The sequence below is a fragment of the Archocentrus centrarchus genome, chromosome 12, assembly GCF_007364275.1.
Source record: "Archocentrus centrarchus isolate MPI-CPG fArcCen1 chromosome 12, fArcCen1, whole genome shotgun sequence".
Classification (NCBI taxonomy): domain Eukaryota; kingdom Metazoa; phylum Chordata; class Actinopteri; order Cichliformes; family Cichlidae; genus Archocentrus; species Archocentrus centrarchus.
In genome coordinates this window covers 3,221,964-3,236,183 of record NC_044357.1, presented here as the reverse complement: position 1 = coordinate 3,236,183, position 14,220 = coordinate 3,221,964, and the positions used below count along the sequence as shown (strand labels likewise).

At 41.6% G+C, this 14,220-nt stretch overlaps 1 protein-coding gene across 3 annotated transcripts in view; it reads left to right on the top strand.

The window, feature by feature from the left end:
* lhfpl2a (LHFPL tetraspan subfamily member 2a) overlaps window positions 1-14,220 on the top strand; it is a 37,681-nt gene that overhangs the window by 13,509 nt on the left and 9,952 nt on the right. For 2 of the 3 annotated variants that reach the window (XM_030742760.1, XM_030742759.1), the window contains one exon: window positions 1,565-1,648. The gene's annotated coding sequence lies outside the window, so the exon portion shown is untranslated. Of the gene's footprint in view, window positions 1-1,564; window positions 1,649-11,330; window positions 11,432-14,220 lie in introns of those variants that run through there. The other variant, XM_030742761.1, reaches the window with a different exon arrangement.

Genomic DNA, 14,220 nt, shown 5'->3' with positions numbered 1-14,220 from the left:
TCTGAGGCCACTGTTTGACTCAGTGATAGATTGTGTCCTTTACTGTTACGTCATTCTTTTATCTGCACAAAAAAAAAGCAACAACAGCAGCAGCTATGGCTTCCCTTTGAGATATACCAATCGATATTTGATGGCCTGTTATCATCACCTAATCTGGTCCACTTATCCTGTGTTAGCGTTTCTGTACAATCTTGTTTTGTCAGACTATTGAGCTGATCTTTAACTTAGCTGAGTGCCATTCTCTCTGGACAGTAACCATTAAAAGGCCCCAACAGCACTGAGTAAATGGGAAGTGAGGCAACCATTAGTTAATTATCTGCAGCCAGATTTACAGTGTGTGCCATTAGTATGAAGACAGTATAGCAGGAGCATGTTTAATCACTGTCAGTGGTGCTGTTGAGCTTTATTTTGTTAGCTCTTTCTGCCTGTATCAACTGTAAATGTAATGATTTAGTATTACTTTTTATAGTACTGCTTTTACTTACACAAAATGCTGTTACATGGCTTGTAGGAGACGCAGGTCACCTCTTTTTATTCCCTTGTGGGCGCTTGTTGTTATTGCCATTATTATACTTTTTATGACATTAGATTAAAACATATACACTCACGGGCCACTTTGTTAGGTACACCTGTTCAACTGCTTGTTACTGCAAATATCTAATTAGCCAATCAAATGGAAGCAGCTCAATGCATTTAAGCATTTAGCATGTCTACAGCATATAGGTATGGCCAAGATGAACTGCTGAGGTTCAAACTGAGCATTGGAATGGGGAAGAAAGGGGATTTAAATGACTTTGAATGTGGCATGGTTTGGTGGGTATGAAACTGCTGATCTAGTGGGATTTTTCCACATGACATTCACTAGGATTTAAAGAGACTGGTCCAAAAAAGAGAAAAAATTCCAGCGAGCAGCAGTCCTCGACACACTTTGGGCCCCTTAGTATCAACTGAGCATCCTTTAAACACCACAACCTACCTGAGTATTGCTGCTGACCATGACATCACTACAAGTGAGAGCTTTCATATAATATGTGGTCATTTGATCCTTTATTGGCATAGCATTATACAGAACATCAGTGCACCTTTAACTCTACAAGAAATGAATATACAGCGGGTAAAATAAGAACACGTCGCCAATGTTCCAAATAAGTGTATTTCTAAAGGTGCTATTGGCACGAACTTCTCACCAGATGTTGGTAACAACCCATCCAATCATGTGTTCAATACTTTTTCCCTGTGTCATTTCTCATTATTACACATAATCTATGGTTGATTTCTCTGCAGGTGTGGATTGGATGGGTTGTTAACATTATGCAACTTTGCCACTTAAACCCAGATGAGGGCTGCAGACATCTGTGCCACTTCTCTTTTTTATGAACATGAGAACTAGTTTAAGAGTTTCTCCAAGGTGCAGCTGCATCGTAGTCTCAGGTTTAAATGGAAAATACCAGCAAGCAATGAAAAGGATGCTGGAGAGCCAACAATGACTGAGCTGTAGCCCTCTGGAGATGGTGTGTTTTTGTGATTTGAACTCATCACTGCATTGTTCTTGCTCTCTCTACAGGTTGTGCTGATTTTTTGAGTCTTACATCTGGATTTCCCTGAAGAGATTTTGCCTGCGTATCCACTGCCGGATTCCACACAGGAGGTTGGTGTTGTCGTTTCTTGTCACGTGTGTTTTTCCTTTAATTTCATCTATGGTCTTTGGTCAATTGTAAATATAAAGCCTTTCCTCTGGAGCAAAAAAAAAGCAAACAGAAACATGATTTCCTGCTTTTCTTGTCATGATATTATTGCAGTTCCTGGCACCTTTTTTTTTTGTTACTAGTGGAAACACAAACTGTTCCCATTGTCCCATTGTTCTAAGCAAGTGTTACTTAGCATCATGCCTTTTCTAAATCTGCTATTTACAGAAATTGGGTAACACCTTAAAAAAAATTAAATGTTGAATTAAGCCTTTTTGGCTTTCTACACCTTATATTCTAGACAACCTATGCACCAATCTGCTTGTTAAGTGACAACATAATCCTGTTTCCTAGTCCAACTACTTCATAGCATGATTTGTCAGTTTCAAGTTATTACAGTGACCATTGGATGGGCTTTTCTTTCTTTAACGGAAGGGTACCAACAATTTTGTCCACATCTGTATTTTTCATGACATCGCAAATAAAACATGTTCTCATTAAAAAAAGGTTGGTATCACGCAGACCTTTGGTTTCTACAGGAGTTTGTCATTTCACAATGTCGTATCTCGTAGTAAGTCTGCTTTGGATGGCTGAAACATTATTGCTAATAATCAAAATCCCTATATTAATGAGACATATACTTCCAGATCCTCACTGCTGAGTTCTATTGTGTTAAGATCCTAGTAGTCATACTACTAGTAGTCATAGAGCTTTGCAAACCCATGTCTACATTTTGTCACCTCATGCACATGGGGGCACAGTGGGCTTCATATTTCTGCTGCTTTGCCCCTTGAGATTGACCCTCATACACTCATGGATGTGGAAACTGTAGTGGTGGTAGAATCCTTGTCTCCTGTAGCCAGAGACGTACGCAAACCGACACCAGTGCAGGGCTGTAAATCCTGCTACAGACTGCAACAAATGTGATTCAGTGTGTGCCATTTTTTTCTGCTTTTTTTTTTTTTTTGAATGGTCTTGTGACCCCAGAGATTTATGAACCATGAACTTTCATTTAACTGAGGGTGAAACAGCATCTTCAGCAGCTTCCCTCACTATTTTCATTGTCTGCCCTGCTGACTCTTGAAATCTGTTTGGTATATGTTTTTCTGGATGAAATAGGAAGTTGGGGGTGTCCGGATGGAGCAGCGTGTTTTTCCAATATGGAGGAAAACAATGGAGTCGGAGATATTGAGCAGGGACCACCTGTGAAGGTCGTTTCAAAGTGGAAAGCCCCAGCTAACATAATAAACAGATTAATTGTTTGTCACTTTGCTCTTAACATAGGGGAGACTTTATGTCAAGCGCTCACTTCCTGTTATCTCATTCTTGTTTTGACTGAACCTCATTTGTCTCATTTGCTCTGTATTAAACACATGTAGAAGATAGGAGTTTGCTCCAGTTGAACTGAATCTGAAATGTTCAGTCATAATTCAATCTGAAGGGTTTTATTTCTACTCATATCCTTTCAGCTAAACATTTTAAATAAGGATGTCTGAGCTTGTTATTCCTGAAGTGTGAAGCATGACGGTTTTCATATATCCTTACATGTCAGCTCTGATTTAGACAGATGTTCTCCTATTGTGTCTGCAGGATGCAGCAGTGGTCAGATCTCACAAGGACATGTTTTTGCTTGGTTTTCATAAGAAAAGCATGACTTTTCAACACTCACCTCTTTGTCTGCAAGTGAAAGCACCCTGCACATCTCACTTTACTCCCCCGAAACCAGTCTGACAATTGCAACACGCTTCTTCATTTCTCAGTGTCCCACCTCCTCTTTTTGTTCTCAGCATCTCCTCGTTTGTCTCCGTCCCTCATCTCCTCACCTCCCACACATGCTGTGTTTTGCCAAGGGCCTGAGAGCGGAGATTATATCACTTGATACTTTTATTATCCAAAACTCAAGTGAGAGAGGCCGGTGCCAGCATTCCTCAGCAGTGCTTACGTTTGATTTTGAGCAGAGTATCAGGTTAAGTGCCCACAACAGCTATGGCTCTGTCCCCCGGGAGCTTTTGGATAGAGCAGGTAGAGAGAGGTCTCAGTTTGCAGGGGAGTTTGTGTTACTCGGTGCTGTAGTGGGAAACTCAGCTGGGAGCAGCAGGTCAGCGCCACAGGGAAGTTAGGATTAAACTGCACTCATCCCAAGCACAAAACACAGTGAGAACAATGCTTTTGGCCCTCTTGAGAAGGAGGGACAAAAACCATCCACCCAGCTTAGCCCAGTGACTGATTTCCTAAGTCTGGCTGAGAAAATAGGATTTGAAGTGGGAGGATTTTTTTTCCTCCGCGACCCCCTGCGTTTTTGGACCCCAGGGCAGTTTGCAGAGCTAAGGTGGGGCTGGAAATGGTTAAGCACAATGGAGACAGTGTTAGGCCTGAGGGGCCCAAACATTGCAGCAGTGGGGAAACAGAAGTTGTGGGGGCTCCTCAGGGCTCTCAGGTCCATCAGCAGTCAGAGGAAATAGGTGTGAAGAATGTGGCTCCTGATTTCTTAAAGTGGAATTTCTCCTTGTGGAATATATTCATTTTCCACCACTCTTACACCGAATAGCTGGAGTTAGGATCAGGCTTTATTTTGAAATTAAAGTTTGCTTTAATTTCAGGATCAACTTGCAAAAGCTACATAGTCACACTGAAAATTTGAACACCTTAACAGTTCTAGTATTATAATGCTGTTTCAAGCAGATACAATACTATAAACTCTTTTTTGTTTAAGGACACACTGAAATAGAAGATCGTGTTGGTTACCCTGCAGCTCTCTGTAAAGGATATCTTAAAGTTGTTGATATTTCCTTCACGTTTGCTAGTCTAACAACACACCTCATGGTGCTATAACATATCTAATGTATCTGCTTGCCAAAGTATCCTTGGACAAGGTAGTGACCACTAAGTTGCTCTCAATGCATTCATCACAGTGTGAATGTGTGCGACTTTTACATAGAAAGCACTGGGGGAATGAGACATGTTGTATAGAGTGCTTTGAATGTGTGTGTCTGTGTGTTGCAGTTAACTGATACAGCTTGCTAACCAAACCTGGATGAGGATTCACAATGCAGTGAGTCCACAGCCCATGAGTGACATCACGGTGGCTTCAGTACTCTTTCATACATTCCCTGAATATACATTCATTTTCTTTCTTTTTTTGTTTTTTTTTTTCACAAATATGTAGGATTTAAATAACACAACAAACAGTTGTTGCTCTCTTGCTGTGGCACTGTGATGGTTGTTATCTCTGTTTCCTTGTTGCTCCTCAGCCTCTCTTATTCTCATCTCAAACTCCATATTGGTATATTTAACTGCTAAGATATACCAATATGGAGTCAGAGCCAAGAAGGGCCAAAAAAACACCCCAAAAACTGTATTTTGTGGCAAGCAGAGAGAATAATCTCATCACAAGATGAGCTTTCCAGTGAAACCCTTCTCTTCTGTGGCGGTCCAGTTGGCCACCCACTTTGACGCCAGTCTGTGATACGTCAGATGCTCGGTTGTTTTCCTTCACCCTCTTAACCCTCATGGCGCAGGCTCGCCATACGCCGGGTGTTATGGTCAATATGAGAAGATGAGAGATTGCTGACCTCTGCCTTCCTCCACAGAAGCACAGCTGAAGAACGACTTTTGTCACTTCTGCCAGAATGACTCCTGCTCCACCTCAGCATTGACACACAATCAGTCAGATTGCATAACCAGATGTTCTCAGGGCGAAATGGTGACCGCTTGCACCGAGAGCAAGCAGAGGTGTGCATGTTTAGATCCGTGTGTGCATGTGTGCACTGCACTGCAGTTATTTTATGAGGAGAAACTCTTGGGATTCATGAGATTTTCTTTTTTCCCCCCTCATGCTGCTTGTTTCACCGCAGTTCCCCCTGTTTTTTCCTCTCAGTCACTGGTGTTCTGCTCTGTGGTAGATGTGTTAGTGCCATACCTCTTGCAGGTGTGCTCCCTGCTGACCACTAGCTGTGTGTCTGTAAACCGCTGTACCATTATTCTTTTCCCTCCTTCTTTCTTTCCCACGCTCCCGCCTTACTTCCTCCACAGCTCAATGTTGGGATTTCCTCACTGCTAACACGTGTGTGTGTGTGTGTGTGTGTGTGTGTGTGTGTGTGTGTGTGTGTGTGTGTGTGTGTGTGGTTCTTTTCTCCAGCGGTATTCCCGAGAAAGTTGATAAAATAGCAAATATGCTGCAGAGATAACACTCCCACACTAAGATGCGGTGAAGGAAAAGCACGGTTGATGAGAGCCTGATGGATAAAAACGATGTAGTTTGATCTTGATGGGGGAAATTTATCTGTCTCTTGACCTCAGCTGTCATATTGGATAAATGGATTGTTGTCAAATGTGTGAATAAGACGCTGAGTGAGGAGAAAACATGGAGCATGTGAGGAAAAAATGCGCTCTAGCATTCCTCAACATGAAGCGTGATGGTAGAGGCTAAAGGTAAGTTGGAGAATTAAACCACAAATTGATTTTATTTAACCAAATATTGATCAAATTGTATGGGTAGCATAGAGCATTAAAATGTAGCAATAAAGTCCTAATTATAAAGATTTCAGCTGATTAAAATTTTTTTATTTTGGCACGCTGCTTGATATTTGCTAACATTTTAAGAACGTCAGTGTCTCAGGATCAGTATTCTTAAACTGACACCGTACAGCCCTGCCCAGAATGTTATTTCAGTAGATGCAGACCTTTTCCCCTGTGTATGTGTGTTGAACATCTGTCTCCATGTGCCTGTTGATGGGCCTTAAGCAGCCGTGGCCTTGAAGTGGCAGATGGTCGTAGCTGCTCCCTCAAACTCAGCTCAGGCTTCTCTGATTGCACATAGGCGCAAATGCACATCAGTGTAGACTCCCAGCGTATGTTTGTCGCCCCAGATCGGCTTTTAGACTACACTCATGATCTGAGCTGCCTTTTAGGATAACTGAGGATGTTTTTTTTTCCATATGCTACCATCATGTGCAAGATACTCTTTTTGTCTGGGTGTTTGTTTAGCACGCTAGAGATTTTGTCTAGCAAACTGCATCTGATTTCACCACTCAGTAAGCTGTTTTTTTTTTTTCTTTTCTTCTCCCTCAACTGGAAACTCCATAGGCTCTAATCAGGGCCAAATATTCCATCTGTCCATCCACTGCTTCCAACTCTTTCCATATGTCTCTCCTCTAATGCCATCTCTTCCCACCGCAGCTCTTAAAAGCGCACGTCGTGCAGCCTCTTCAGGGTGGCTGGACGGTGGAGTGACAGAACATGTGCAGGCGCAGCTCAGATTGAAAACACGTGGAGATAAAGACCTCAGTGAGATATCTGAGGCATGTCTGGGAAACATGCATTGACACAAGCCCAAATAAAGGATTTGGTTTCTCCAGTGTGAAATCAGTTCCTTCCTGACTCAAACCGGGGCTTGGGCACACCTGAATATTTGGGTCAGGAGTGCATGCACAGTTGTGTTAATAACTTTACTTTGCATTATTAATGTAAGCATATAAAATCGGGACATGTAGTAGAAGAAGCGCTGACACATTATACACTCTACAGCTGTTGTGTTTCTGATGACTGAATGGATGTAGGAAGAGCATTTATTTCTTTTTGCGCTTTATTTAGTTCCCAACATCTCTGGAATGAAATATGTGGCTCTAAATGCTTCATTGTTGTCCAGGCAGGTAGCACACATTTGGATTTTAGAGCTTTTTCACAGTGAGTTTTACTTTGAACATTACACATAACTTAATTTATGGACATCTATGGTTTGATTTCCTTGCATGTGTGGATTGGATGGATTATTATCGATATCTGGTGAGAATTTCATGCCAAAAGCACCTTTGGAAATATATTTACTTAGAACACTGGTCACGTGTTCAATACTTATTTTACCCACTGTCTATGCAGCTTTAAGTATTTGTGAGCATATGAGCAATAACCAGCTTTTAAAATCGGACACACATGTTTCTAATTTTAAACAGAGCTCCAAACTGATTATTCCTTTAAAAAGAACTTTAACTTACTTATGATTTCATAATCAGTTATGAAAAAAGAAGTTTAAAGCAGATGTAAAAATGTAAAGAGTTTTTAGTTTAGAAACATGCACGTCATACCTACACTGCCAGTTGGATTTATACTGTCCAGCATTTTATCTGATTATTATCAGTTCCCACCCCACACTGCTTTGTAGTCATTCTCTTTCTTCAAGTCTTTATGATTCCACAGACCAAAGTCTGTCAAGGAAAGATGAATGACTAGCGGCTCATAGGAAGCCTCTGCCTTGTGCTGTGTTGGATCTGTATGAATGACGCTTTAGCCTGGCATACATCTGGTGTGTACACGTGGATCATTACTCCCTCCTGATCCACTGGCCTTTGATGTGAGGGTCTGTGCTATGTCTGAGCTCCTGAGGCTGCCAGGAGAAACCTCCCTGAGCATCTTCACTCAGGCTTTAGTAGTGGCCGTAGCTTTCTCTTTGTAAGTAAGAATAGAGGAACTTGCTGTTCGCCAAACAGCGATTTTCTGGTCAAAAGCTTAGTCACTGTTCCAACAGCCAGTGTTTAGTGTCTTTGTTTTGTTGAAGTGTAGTACATGGAGTTTGATAGCCAGACCCAAACCACAGGGGCATAAAAGAAGTAGCTTTTCTGATTAGTGTATCCAACTACTTTCCCTAGTTTAAAGTAGTAAATGCCACAAGTGCATAACCAATTAGGTGTTAGCTAAAAGGATTAAAGATTGCATACAAGTATGACTAGCACATCCAATGAGTTTTACTTCGTGACTGTGGGAGAACCCCTAGCATGGTAGCATGGCATAAGCAAGCTATTTATCCATACAGCTGTCTTTTTTTTTGTTTGTTTGTTTTTTATTCTAATGGACACTGCTGTCACATTGTTGGCCAGACATGAGAGACATGCTATCTACAGTTGTTTGAAACAAAGCACCCATTGTGTCAAATAGTAATAATAATATGAAGAATTTGAATTGTATCAGTGTTATTATAGAAAATTGTATCTTCACAGTGGAAAAAATAGAAAACCTGCAAGCTTAGTGGCTGTTTTGTTTAGGGACTCTAGGTTGCATTCTCCATTTAAAATTCTCCTTTTTAAATTCAATTCAGTTGAAATCACAGTTGCCTGAAGGCGCTTTATATTCTAAAGTAAAGACCATACAATAATTGGTGTGTGCCATCTGGTTTCATGGATAGATAAAGCCGGGTATCATCTGCATAACAGTGAAAATGTTTGCAATGTTTTCTAATAATGCTACCTAAGGGAAGCATGTATAGTGTAAATAGAATTGGTCCTAGCACAGAACCCTGTGGAACTCCATAATTAACCTTAGTGAGTGAGGAAGACTCCCCATTTACATGAACAAATTTGAGTCTATTAGATAAATATGATTCAAACCACTGCAGCGCAGTACCTTTTAATACCTAAAGGATGCTCTAATCTCTGTAATAAAATATTAAGGTCAACAGTATTGAAAGCTGCGCTGAGGTCTAGCAGGACAAGCACAGAGATGAGTCCACTGTCAGAGGCCATAAGAAGATCATTCATAACCTTCACTAATGCTGTTTCTGTACTAACTACACTTTCAAGAATTTTTGAGAGAAAAGGGAAGTTGGAGATTGGCCTATAATTAGCTAAGACAGCTGGGAATTAACTTGAAGTGATCACTAATGTCTCTCCATTCTACTCATGGCCATAGGGGGAGGATGAGTCACCAGGGTTTGTTAGAAATGGGTTAAAGTTGAAGTTTTATTAGATTTAGCATGTGTACATCTGCATTCATGGGGTACATTTATGAACCATTCTGGCCTAACTTTAATTGAAACTGATAAGAAAGGCCTCTTCCTCATGCTTTGCAGGGTGCATTCAAGTGCCTAACTGACCTATTGGCTTCTCTTCCTGTTTGAGTCAGCCCTGTCTCTTTTTTTTTTTTTGTCTTCATATGGAACTCATTTGTGAGCGAACACAAAAGTCAGAGAAACACTGTGGCTGAGTGCCCTGTTGGCTGAATGCACACAGTGCTGCTGTAAGCAATCCTGGGACACTTTGCTCCCATCAGCCAGAAAGGTAATCCATTAGTCAGACACCAAACCATCTGCTCAGCCAGTTAACAAGCGTCCAATCAGCTATCTCAGACAGCAGCTTGATGGAACAAGATCTGTATGTGTCATGGGCTTTTTTTTTAATGGGAACAACTGTGAGTGTGAATTTTGAGTTTTATGCACAAACTAAAAAATAAAACCTGCTTCTATTCTGTGTGCCGGGAGAAGTAAACAAATCTTGCACTTGAAAGGTTATGTGTATATATAAGAAATATAATTAGATGTTTTCTTTAAGTATACTTGCATACATACTTACTGGGTGGCTAAACCAGCAATGTACTTCCAAATTCACAGCAAGTGTAATTTAAATCCATTACCCCTTATCCCACCAAACTTCCCTCTCACCCACCACTTCCTACAATCCCTCAGCTGTTCTGGTGGGGATACAGAGGAATTCCTAAATCAGCCAAGAGACATATTTTTTCCTGGGATCTCTAACTAGTCAGACATGCCCTAATCACCTCACCTGTGAGGCTTCCTAAAGGCATATGAGACACCCAAACTATTTCAGCTGAGCAGTGCTGAGCCCCCAACAACTGGTTGAGCTCCATATCTATAAGGCTGAACCCGGATGCCTTTTTGGAGGAAGATTATTCTGACTGCTTGCAATTACAACCTTGTTCTTTTGGTCAGTACCCGCTCATGACCGTAGTGGAGGGAAAGAATGTACATTGACCAGTAAATCAACTTTTGGCTCAGCCCTTACTTGACCACAACAGGCCACTACAGCTTCCACATAACTGCAGCTGCTGCACCGATCCACCTGTCAGTCCTTCTCTCCAGTCATCCTCCACTCCTCGTGAATAAGGAACTTCTTCACCTGAGGTAACTGCTTGTCCCCTTCCAGGAGCAGGGAGGGTCCACCCTTTCCCAGCTGAGAATCATCAGTTCAGACTTGGAGGTGCTTATTTTTATCTCAGCTGCTTTGCACTTTGCGGCAAGTGGTCTCCACTCAATCACGCCAACAGGACCACATCATTTGCAAAATACAAATATGCAGTCCTGAGCCAACTAAACATGGCGCTACAGCTAACTCCACCTAAGAAATTCTGTCCATAAATGTTATGAATACAACTGGTAACAATGGAGGCACCTATGAAAAATAACACTTCACTAATATGTCTTTATTTATTTATTTTTTTGTGATGGCTTTACATGTACTTTACAAGCAAAATTATATAAACTAATCCATTTTGAGGTGCTGTTTATACAGCTATATTAACATACTTATCCCCCAGATCATTAATGTTGTACATTTCAGGTTTAGGAAAGTGAAAATGCAAGTCTTTATTAAAGCTGATAGTGAGATGTTGGCCTTGGCTGATTGAAAAGGTGCAGTGAGCAATGAAGACAGAGCGAGAAGGTGAGAGAAACTGAAACCAAGACAGAAAGAGGAGAGAAGCCCTCCGCAGCTCCAGATCTTGTTATTTTAACCCAGATTCAGCACTGAAATATGGCCACCATGTGGACCCTTTCAGAAAGTTTGGATCGGCTCTCAGTCTAGCCAATCAGAGGAGATGCAGTGGTCCAAGAGGAGGGACGGTGGGAGGGTCCTGGAGTGTTGAGTACGAGGGAGGCATTAAAGTGTGTGAGCAGAGGAGAGTGGGAGCACAGAGGCCACATCTTCAGGAGAGCTGGACTATCCACAGACCAATGGAGACAGGTTTGGGCTATTGTCTCGTTTCTCTTAATTTTCCTGCTTTCATTTCCTGTTTAAGCAACTGGGTTCAGTGTTGGGGTAAACACTTAATCATAAGAAATGTCTTGCTGATACAGTAAAATGGGATGTTTTGTATTTGATCTAAATCACAGACTATATATAGTGTCTCAGAGCTCCAGGACTGAGCAGATGTGCAGAAGTGGTAAGAAACAAACTCCTCTGTTTAGTGACAGCAGTTGCTTTTGGCATCTGTAATTTTCCTTAAATAAAGACAAGCCCATGACTTATTCTGATTCTTCTGTCTGCTTGAAATCCAAAGAAAGACAGCTGCTCTATCATTGTGACTTATTTACAAAGCTGACACTGACCTGACGATTGCATTTGTAAGACTGCTGCCATGTGGTTTATGTTAAATGGTTATTAGATATTTAAGAAGTAGCTGTAGAGGCTTTTCATTCAAACAGATCCTTACAGATAATAAGCACACAAGAGGTGTGGCTGGGAATGCAGGAGATGCAAAAAGAAGCAGGATTTTTCAGGGTTTGTCACTATGGGGAAATTACCAGAATGATGCCAGTGGTTTGGAGGTGCTTTGTAAGAAGTTTATCTGATGTTTCTGGCTGTCTTGCTTGATGAATAAACCATTTAAATCTCTTTAGCCAGCTTGAAGCAAACTCCCTCCAGGGTGGCCTCGGATTCTAGCTGCAACAAGTCCATAGATATGTAGATTGCTTCCTGTCAGTGGCAGCGTGGAAAGGCGTTTCCTTCTGCTTTGCTGTTGTGATACGAGAAAAGCTGAATGAATGCGCTCAGCGGGAGCTGTAGTCTTAAGCTTTTCAGGCCTATAAACAGCATGCTTTGGTTACAGTAAAATATCTCAACAACTTTTCAATAGATATACATGTTTTTAAAGCTATCAACATTGATGATCATCTGACTTTCCCTTTAGTCCCATTATGAAGCTCTTGGCATGAAATTTGATGTCCATTGTAATCGGTTTGAAGATTTTCTGGCCTTTCCTTCCACAAATCCTGCAGAATACCTTCTAGATGGTCTGGCACTGAATTGCCCCATGAAATGTGTCATGGCCTGCCATGAATGACTTGAATCACTCACTTATGTTGCTGGCTACTTGCTCTCACTTTGGGGGAGCATGTGTCAGATGGCAGGGAGTCTTGTAAGTGTGTGAGCTTGTACGGGGGATTAGTGTTGGGTGTCACTATGGTGGCGGGTGCAATCTGAGGGCCGTTAACTCTTCTGTGTATGTAAACTGATCCTCACATAATCCTCTATCTCCTGCCTGGTTACTCTGGGAGTATAAAAGATGTCATAAATCCACCTTGAGCCTCACATTTGGGAAACTTGTGTTCTTGATACCTGCTCAAATCTGTGTGTCTGGGAACAGGGAGCAGACGTCTGGGTATATATTGTCATAAATACCAGGTACATTAGTAGAACCAGACTTGCCCAGACTAGTTTAAGTACCCATATTCAAGAAATCTTAAGAGAAATGGAGACCCCGCTAGTTGGCGCTGTGGAACCAACAAGCATGTAATAGAAAGACACTTTAGCTAAGAAAGGTCAAAGTTTAAGGCTGAAGGATTTCAAACCCCTTCCAGCTGGTTCAGATTTTATTTTACTTTTCAACAATATTCCTGTCAGTGAAGAATTAGTCTTTGCAACTGGCTGACAAATGTTTGACTCTAAAAATTTTGGATGGGCCGTTTGTCTTAAATCTTTGTCAGACGTTAGTGAGACATCAGCAGTCTGTATTTAAGGCCTGGCAAGAGTTTTTCAAAAAGTGCGTTTTACGGGTGTGCAACTGTTCGTGGTGAAGCAACAAAAATGCTTGTGATTCATAAAAATTAACTCTGGTCCAACTCCACTGAAGCAGCTCTCTGTGCCTGTTCTTATGATCTCATCTGCTTGACACAGTCCAAACATACGGTACATCAGCTCACACACATACACAAAGACCACAGATCTGGGTCATTTTCTCCACTGGAAAAGAAGAGGGTGGGGGTGGGAAGGCGAACCGTTGTTGATATCTCAACAGGGTGACAAAGATCAAAGTTTGTGTAGCACTCTTACACACACACACGCACACACACACACACACTGAGTATTACTCAATGGGATGTAACCGCAAGGGGACGAATGTCTGTCCCGACCCTCTCTGTAAGGGCACTCCGAGGACTGAGCGATGGAAACCTCACATTGCGGGCGGCACACGTGTCAGCAGCGGCCCCCGGCTCCCTTTGCTGCCCTGCCAAACACTGGTTGGAGAATGACTAACAGACTCCCAAGAGGCAGCAGGGAAACCATGGCAAAAAAAAAAAAAAAGAGCAAACCTCAAAGAAAAGAAACAACTCTCAGCTCTGACCTAGAGCTGCATTTATAACATGAGCACGAATACTTATAAAAGCTCCTTTTGAGCTTCTTTGGCATTTCTGCTTACATTTGTTAATGTCTCCCAGAGATTAAAAACTCAGCTTGTAGATAACCTGCAGAGAGTTTTTGTCTGTCTAGTTTCCAGACAGCCTTGGATAGGGACACCATGATAAAAGGGGTTTATCCAAATGTAGTTCAAATTTTAAGCAAATGTCAAGAATATCTGCAAAAGACATTCATCTCAAGGCGCTTGATATTTAAGGTAAAGGCCTTACAATGTTAGGAGAACCCCAACAATCTTATCATCTCTTATGAGCAAGCGCTTGGCGACAGCAGGAAGGAAGAACTCCTTTTTAACAGGAAGAAATTTCCAGCAGAACCAGGCTAACATTTGGTGTTTA